The sequence below is a fragment of the Rhinopithecus bieti genome, unplaced genomic scaffold (genome assembly GCF_001698545.2).
Source record: "Rhinopithecus bieti isolate Rb0 unplaced genomic scaffold, ASM169854v2 scaffold_6380, whole genome shotgun sequence".
NCBI classification, from domain to species: domain Eukaryota; kingdom Metazoa; phylum Chordata; class Mammalia; order Primates; family Cercopithecidae; genus Rhinopithecus; species Rhinopithecus bieti.
In genome coordinates this window covers 7,633,480-7,641,785 of record NW_016806642.1, presented here as the reverse complement: position 1 = coordinate 7,641,785, position 8,306 = coordinate 7,633,480, and the positions used below count along the sequence as shown (strand labels likewise).

General features: G+C 40.2%; 1 protein-coding gene across 6 annotated transcripts in view; it reads left to right on the top strand.

Moving 5' to 3' along the window:
- PATJ (PATJ crumbs cell polarity complex component) overlaps positions 1–8,306 on the top strand; it is a 441,042-nt gene that overhangs the window by 140,477 nt on the left and 292,259 nt on the right. The window lies entirely within an intron of this gene.

Here is an 8,306-nt window from a genome sequence, read left to right as displayed (position 1 = left end):
GGCCTCCCAAAGTGCTGGGATTACAGGCTTGAGCCACTGCGCCCGGCATCAGATTTCAACTTAGAGTTTTCAGATTCTGTTTTCTGAGAGGGCTACATTTTCTCTGCCTCATGTTGCATTTTATTAGCAGTATGGATTGAAACTCAGACTAGAACCTTACACCAAATCTGAAATAAGTTTCTACTAATATATATTAAAATCTCTGATGCTCTTAAGTAATATTGCTAGCTCATTTAATGGGACTGTTAAATATTAATAAAGAGAGGCATATTTTAAACATTTATTAAACATTTTTATAGCCATATATTATAGTCAATTTTAGTACATTAATAACTTAGTTTCCATTAAAGAATTCTAAAAGTATAGTGCCTCACCCTGCTGCCCCGCAATATTGATTCTTATATATGTTTGAAAACTTGACTTTAAAAAAGAATTTTTCTTCATCTAACACTAAAATATCGAATGTCATTATAAAATTGACATCCGTAGGGAGATTGTTAAATGCTTTCATAGCACTGGGATTTATAGAGCCATTGTTGAGGATTTATGCTGTCCTTCACTTGTTATGACTACTTATAAGTCTTTCTCTATGTTGTATAGTAATATGTTGTAAGGGTAGAGAGGATTATAGAAAGTGATGTAACAGTTTTATATGAGATTAGGATTCTATTAAGTAAATTCTAAAAAATGGAATACTTAAGGGTAAAAATTGAAGGCATCTCTGAGATGATAACATACAGTTTCCTGTGGGTCAAAACAGAGCATAGAAAAAAAAAAGACAGAGTAGGAATACTTAATTTTAAATATCTAAGATTAGATGAATCTGTCCAAGTTTTCAAGATCATGACTAGGAGAAAAATGGGACTTACCAAAATAAAACTCTCCAGGTATATTGCTTTCTAAAATTTACCACATTTCTTGCAGTTCTCTATTAAATAGTTGGAGAAGATTTATAGCACATATGTTTCAGTAAATGAATAAATAGAACATATCTGTTTCATTACTATTAATGCTAAAGCAAACTTAGCACCATTTTGGACCAGATGAGTCTTTCGGTGGGGGTGAGGTGTAGGATGCTTAGCAGCGTCCCTGTCCTCTAACCCTAGATGCCAGTGGCACACCCTCTCCCAGTCATGATGAAAATGAAAATGTCTCCAGATGTTGCCAAATGTATACTGTACAAACCACTGGTTTATACTGTCAAGATCAAAAGAAATAGACTAGCTATGTGGGCTGGTGTTTGGGTGGAGGAGCAGTAGAATAAGAGGCAATTTTAGATTTATCTACAGAACAATGAGTTTAGAAATAATTGTTGAGAACCTCTGCATAAAGGGATATTCTTGACCTTTTGGTTAATCCAAAATTATGTATCTTTAAAAAGCATATACTCTTCATGGGTTATGAAACCAAATATTTAAATTTGGATAATTAATAATGTCATTATTGACATTATTGCATTGAGTAATATACTTAGTGTTACAAGATTTTGGAAGATTTCAGACAGAAGGTAGTTCTGTTTCCCAGTCTTTGACTGCTCAAAGACTGGGTTATGCCATTTGCAAGTCCAAGGTGATTCTGTGTTATTGTCAAGACTCAGTGCACATGCTTACTTGCAGGCCTGTCTCTTACTACACACTAAGCTTCAGGGGACTAAGGACTGTATCTAATTATGTTCACATAGTAGGTGCTCGAGAAATATTTGTTGAATGAGAAAATGATGTACTGCTCACGTGGTTATTCAACAGCATATCAGCTCACTCCTTTTTTTTTTTTTTTTTTTTCCCAGTTGCTAAGTTGTATAGTAACCTGATCTCTACTTTGGATTCTCCTTGCCTTTATTTTGTTATTCCATTCTTACGTCTCACGAAATTTAGACCTTTAGAAAATTTCCCCCATTCCTCTCCTATAAGCGTTAACTTCTGATACGGTTTGGCTCTGTGTCCCCACCCAAATCTCATGTTGAATTGTGATTCCCAACACTGGGGAAGGGACTTGGTGGGAGGTGATTGTATCATGAGGGCAGATTTCCCCCATCTGTTCTCATGATAGTGAGTTAATTTTCAAGAGATCTGATGGTTTAAAAGTGTGTGGCACTTCCTCCTTTGCGCACGCTCTCTCTCTCCTACTGCCATGTGAAGACATGCAGTAGGATGACATGCCATGTGAAAACGTGCTTCCCCTTCACCCTTCTGCTATGATTGTAAGTTTCCTGAGGCCTTCCTAGCCATGCCTTCTGTACAGCCTCTGGAACTGTGAGTCGATTAAACATGTTTTCTTTATAAATTACCCAGTCTCTGGTAGTTCTTTATGGCAGATGGCAGTGTGAGAATGGATTAATACAATTTAAATCCTAGAGCATTTATTTTTTTAAAATGTCCCTGTTTTTCTAACCTCTGTACCCCTGTTATGACCATTACCAGACAACTACAGAGGCCCTGCAGGACTCAGTCTGTTTCATGGGCTCCTGGGTTTCTCTGTGCACTTGGTGGACAGCTCTATAAAGTGTAACTGTGTGAAGTGCTGTGACAAGTGAGAAATGTGTGCCTGTGCACCAACAGGGTACATGGAGGAGGCAGTGGGGCAGAGGGCACAGGTAGCCTTTGTGTAGAGCAATTCATGAAGTTTTAAACTGCACCAATCTACGCAACTTAGTGGTGTAGTTTAATAGACTGCTTTTTCCAGTGTAGCTGGATGGGACATAGCTCTGTAAATAGAACCAGTTCTCTGTTCTGAAAACTCTGGTTTTAGGCCATTCCTGCCTGAGCGCCAGTCCTGTCCTGGCCCTTCCTCCTCAATGGGGGAGAGGCAGACATCAAGAAAGCTGGAACAGTGGGGCAGTGCTTTGATTGTTGTGTGGGAATGGACGCCCTAGTGGATGGGAGCAAAGGGGAGTATGGAGATTGGGGAAAGGTAACTGAGACTTTCTTTAATCCCACCGAGCATGACAGTATTTTCACCCCATATCTACAACATTGCCAACTGATTGGACCCTGATTCCAAAGTTTCTAGATGAAATAAAAAGCAGAAGTGGTAGTGAGTTTACTAGAAAATTTGTTCAAGATGAATGCATGGAAAGAGTTTCGGTGATGATTATAGGAAAAGTTTTAGGCTAGGTGTGGTGGCTCATACCTTTAATTCTAGCACTTTGTGAGGCCAAGGCAGGAGGATCACTTGAGCCCAGGAGTTCTAGACCAGCCTGGGCAACATAGGGAGACCCCATCTCTATTGAAAAAAAAAAAAAAAGTTTTAAAAGAATATCTATATTGCTTAGTCAGAGGTCATTTGTGATTTTCTACTAAGGCAATTACCCCAAATACACTATGAACTTATGGAATTTTTTTTTTTTTTTTTTGAGATGGAGTCTGTCTCTGTCACCCATGCTGGAGTGCAGTGGTGCAATCTCGGCGCACCGCAACCTCCACCTCCCAGGTTCAAGTGATTCTCCTGCCTCAGCCTCCTGAGTAGCTGGGATTTCAGGCATGCGCTACCACACCGGGCTAATATTTTTTGTATTTTTAGTAGAGATGGGGTTTCACTATGTTGGCCAGGCTGGTCTTGAACTCCTGGCCTCGTGATCCGCCCAGGTCGGCCTCCCAAAGTGTTGGGATTACAGGCGTGAGCCACCACACCTGGCTGAACTTATGGACTTAAGGAAGACATTTGATGCACAATTCATCATATTCTTATAAATATGATAAAAACAATGGGCTGATAACTTATAATGAATTACTGGGGTATATCCTATGAGTGATTAATGGGTTTATGCCTGCATAGGTACAGGTCTCTAATATAGGCCATAGGACTCTATGCACAGGTTACCTTGGTTATTCTTTTTCTCAGGAAATGGGGTAATGGCACAGATGGCATGTTGGATAAATTCACACATTCCAGGAAATTGGGAAGGGTTGTCAGTATGTTGGATGACAGAGCTCAGATCCAAAGTGACCTTGACGATCTAGAATGAAGGCCTCCATCAAATAAGATAAAATACTTAAGAAGAAGAAGAAAAGTTTGAAGCTGTGCTGCTTGGACCCAAAATCTAACTGCCCACTTCTAAGATGGGAGAGACGTTGTTTGTAATTTGGTTTTTCTATCATTGCAGAGTTCTCCCGTACAGTGAGAAGAGCAAATAAGGCTCACAGGACTTAGGGTTCCAGCATTTTCTTTTTTTTTTTGGAGCCTAACTACTTCTGGGTCCCATTCTTTTGCTTGGTATGTTGCTAAGTGCTTTTTGTAGTGGCAAATCAAAACATTGGTAAAATTCCATCTCTTTCATCAAGCCTCCTCCTCATGCTATTCCTTCTACCTAGAATGGTATTGCAGATTTTTATGGGACTGATTCCCTATCACCATCCAGGTTTTTGACTACTCCATCTATTTTTTTTTTTCTTTTTTTATACGGAGTCTCACTCTGTCACCCAGGCTGGAGTGCAGTGGCGTGATCTTGGCACACTGCAACCTCCACCTCCTGGGTTCAAGTTATTCTTCTGCCTCAGCCTCCCAAGTAGCTGGGATTACAGGCACATGCCACCACACCTGGCTAATTTGTATTTTTAGTAGAGATGGGGTTTCATCATGTTGGCCAGGCTGGTCTCAAACTCCTGATGTCAAGTGATCCACCCGACTCAGCCTCCCAAAGTGCTGGGATTACAGGTGTGATCCCAGCACACCTGAGGAGCTACTCATCTGTTTCCTTCTGTTCCTACCTATTGCTTTATTTTCCTTCTTAGAACTTACCATGAGCTAAAATTGTGCTGTGTTCTTTCTGTATCTCTCTCTACTAGAATGTTAGCTCCCAGGAATAGGAACTTTGTCAGTTTTGTACATTTAGCTATCTCTAATGCCTAGAATAGTTCCTGGCAAGTAGCGGGTGCTTTATAAACATTTGTTAAGTGAATTTGTGAATGCGTGATTGAAGAACAGCCACAGAATGTTGGATACACTTAAAGGTATTTTTGTAGCTTCAGCTTCTTACACCATTAGCCAAAGAAGTAAAATACTTAAGGTTTTGTGTCTTCTCACATTTATTTGATGGGAAACAAAACAAAATATAGAAGGTGCATTAAAACTTTTTTTCTTTGTTACATTTTCTAGGTTAAGCTCTACCAGATATTTTTAAATCCATAGAAGGTATGCAAACCAAAAAATAGATGTCCACAATCTTGATAAGAGCATACACTTGATTTCTTACCATTTGGATAAAAGCTATGTTATTACTACTCAACCCAGTACAATAGTATTTTATCATCTTACACGTGTTTGAGCTTTCAGTCATACTTTAATCACATAATGTGTGATATTTTAAAATATTTTTTCTTCCAAGAACACAGTGTTCAAAGAAATACATTGCAGGAAAAACTGTTTTGGCCAGCACGGTGGCTCATGCCTGTAATCCCAACACTTTGGCAGGCCAAGGCAGGTGGATCACTTGAAGTCAGGAGTTCAAGACCACCCTGGCCAACATGACGAAACCCTGTCTCTACTAAAACTGCAAAAATTAGCCGGGCATGATGGCACACACCTGTAATCTCAGCTACTCAGGTGGCTGAGGCAGGGGAATCGCTTGAACCTGGGAGGCGGAGGTTGCAATGAGCCGAGATTGCACCACTGCACTCCAGCCTGGGTGACCAAGCAAGACCTTGTCTTGAAAATAAAATAAAATAAAGTAAAATAAAATAAAATAAAATCTATCTACAAGGTACTGTGCCATGCATTGGAAAATCTAAGGCACTATTTGTTGTTCTCTATATTCTAGAATTACAGACAGAGAAAAGCATCGTGTTTGGAAGAGTTTAGCATACACGGCTCAGTACAGAGTAAAGAATACATAAGGCAGGCAGCAGAGACATTCAGAAGAGTCCAGCTGTGGGGACCTTGTGTGCCGGGGAGGACCTTGAATTTGGCCTGTCTGCTCAGAAGCCTTATCCTGGGGCCTATGGGGGCAGCTTCACAGGATCCATGAACCACAGTAAAACTTTTTTTTTTTTTTTTTTTTGAAATGGAACCTTGCTTTGTTGCTACGGCTGGAAGTGCAGTGGTGTGATCTTGGCTCAATGCAACCTCCGCCTCCCAGGTTCAAGAGATTCTCATGCCTCAGCCATCTGAGTAGCTGAGATTACAGGTGTGTGCCACCACACCCAGCTGATTTTTATATTTTTAGTAGAGACAGGGTTTTGTCATGTTGGCCAGGCTGGTCTTAAACTCCTGACCTCAAGCGATCTTCCTGCCTTGGCCTCCCAGTGTTGGGATTACAGGCGTGAGCCACTGTGCTGGCCGAAACAGTTTTTCATGCAATGTATTTCTTTGAACACTGTGTTCTTGGAAGAAAAAACATTTTAAAATATCACACATTATGTGATTAAAATATGACTTAAAGCTCAAACAAGGTCTCGCTTGGTCACCCAGGCTGGAGTGCAGTGCTGCAATCTTGACTCACTGCAACCTCTGCCTCCTGGGTTCAAGTGATTCTCCTGCCTCAGCCTCCCGAGTAGCTGGGATTACAGGTGTGTGCCACCACGCCTGGCTAATTTTTGTATTTTTAGAAGAGACGGGGTTTCGCCATGTTGTCCAGGCTGGTCTCGAACTCCTGACCTCAGGTGATCCACCTGCCTCAGCCTCCCAAAGTGCTGGGATTACAGGTGTGAGCTACTGCACCCAGCCCGATCTTTAGGCCCTCCATTTACCTTGTCTGATTAAGCACAATTATTTTAGGCTCCCCATTTATATCATTTGAATAAATGGCATTCCCAAATAACTGAAGGTGTTTAATCAGAAGTCTCAAAGCTCCTTTACGAGATGATCAAAGATACACTTGTTCTGTAGAATGGACCGTGGGATGCACGATAGATGGGACTTCCATTCTAATAATAACATGAGCTGTAGATTTCTTTGTTTTTCTACTTCAGAAAACAGTATACTCGTTATTTTTTAAACTTAAAAGCTCACTGTTGGCTTATTAAGCAAATACTGTATTTACGTGTTCAGAAATATTTGCTAGGTGCTTTCTGTATAGGAGTGCTGCTCTGGGTCATGAGCGTGAAGCCGTGAACAAAATAAAGTCGGCCCTTGTGGAGCCCACGTTCTGGTGGGGGTAGACAATAACAAATTAATGTATAATATTATAGGGTTCATGAGGGAAAATAAAGCAGTAAAAAGAAATAGGGAATGTTTGAGGAGGAGGCCTATTTTATATGGAGTGGTCCGGCTGTTTTAGTAACAGTTGACTGACACGTGAGTAAAGTAAGCCAGCCCTGTGTGAAAACATTTGGGATATGGCTGAGAGAACAAAAATGCATAGTTTTGAGGTTATATGCTTGGTGACAAAAAACAAGTGTGTTCCTGGAGGATAAATAAGATAATGCAGATAAACAAAAAGTAGAAATAAAAAATTGTCTGCAGAGGTAATCGCGATTTGGTTTATAATCTTCCAAATTTTTCCAGTTTGTGTGAAACACTACCTGTCTACCCTCATAACTGTGTCATCTCAGCTTTCTCCCTCAGCCCCAGATCTTCTGGGTTTCTTTTTCCTTTTGTTTTTGTTTTTGAAACAAGGTCTCACTCTGTTGCCCAGGCTGGAGTACAGTGGCGACATCGTTCCTCGCTGTGATCATCCTCTCGGACTCTAGTGATCCTCCTGCCTCAGCCTCCTGAGTAGCTGACATTACAGACATGCTCCACCAAGCCTGGCTACTGGAGTTTCGCATGTTGCCCAAGCTGGTCTTGAATTCTTGGGCTCAAGGAGTCCACCTGCCTCAATTTCCCAGAATGCTGGGTTTATAGGCATGAGCACCTGGACCTGGCCAATATTCTGTTTGTAAACAATAAACCATTATAACACAGCTTAACTTCCTCTCCATAGATAACCATGGTGTTGAATCCTATATATTATACCTTATGCATTATCTTTTTATAGTGTGTGTGTGAGGATGTGTATAGACAATATATGTGGACATACCCACACACACATCTATATATGATAGTTATACTGTGCCTAGTATATATACATGTATCAACATTTGATCTATTGTGGTGAGACTAAAGAAGCTTTCTTTAGTTTATTTGGGCAAATGTAAGGAGAAAATACTAGCTTTTAATTTCTTAAATTAACATGATAATTATATAATATGCTACCAACAACTAGGAAAGAACATAAGAAGTAAAGTCCAAAAATGTTGTCCCAACCATGCTTCTCAAGCTTATTATGTGAACCTTTCTAAGTAGAAATCAAAATTAATTGTTAGGAAATTTGTTGTAAACATTTAAATAAATTATGGCAATCTGTACCCTTTACCTACTGGCAAAAAATT